The sequence below is a fragment of the Terrapene carolina genome, unplaced genomic scaffold, assembly GCF_002925995.2.
Source record: "Terrapene carolina triunguis isolate 2854851 unplaced genomic scaffold, T_m_triunguis-2.0 Scaffold139, whole genome shotgun sequence".
Taxonomy (NCBI): domain Eukaryota; kingdom Metazoa; phylum Chordata; order Testudines; family Emydidae; genus Terrapene; species Terrapene triunguis.
The window spans coordinates 4,415,648-4,416,045 of NW_020664490.1; positions in this window are offsets into that span (position 1 = coordinate 4,415,648).

Here is a 398-nt window from a genome sequence, read left to right on the forward strand (position 1 = left end):
CTGAGAGACCAGGGAACTGATTACCCCCGTAACAGCTGGGGAGTAGAACAGGCGGAAATTATTTCATCAAGACATTTTTTGTACGAAAAATAACTTAATAAAATACAAAATTGTTTTGGTCAATTTGGGTTTTTTTGTTGCAACACTAAGAAAGGGTTAAAACTGATTTTTTTTTCTTTTGTTAAAAACTAAAATGTCATACGAAGTGAAAAGTGGTTGGTTTGAAGCTATTTGCAGAAAACATATAGCCTATTTCACCAGCTCTCTAGGGGACCAACTTGAGGCACTAGGGAATTAAGAGTCCTCTTTGGGGACATTTTTTAAAAAAGGTCTTGATTGTGTCTAAGTTGGTTGGTTGGCAGACAGAGCCATTACAGCAAGAGAGGGAACTTCAGAAA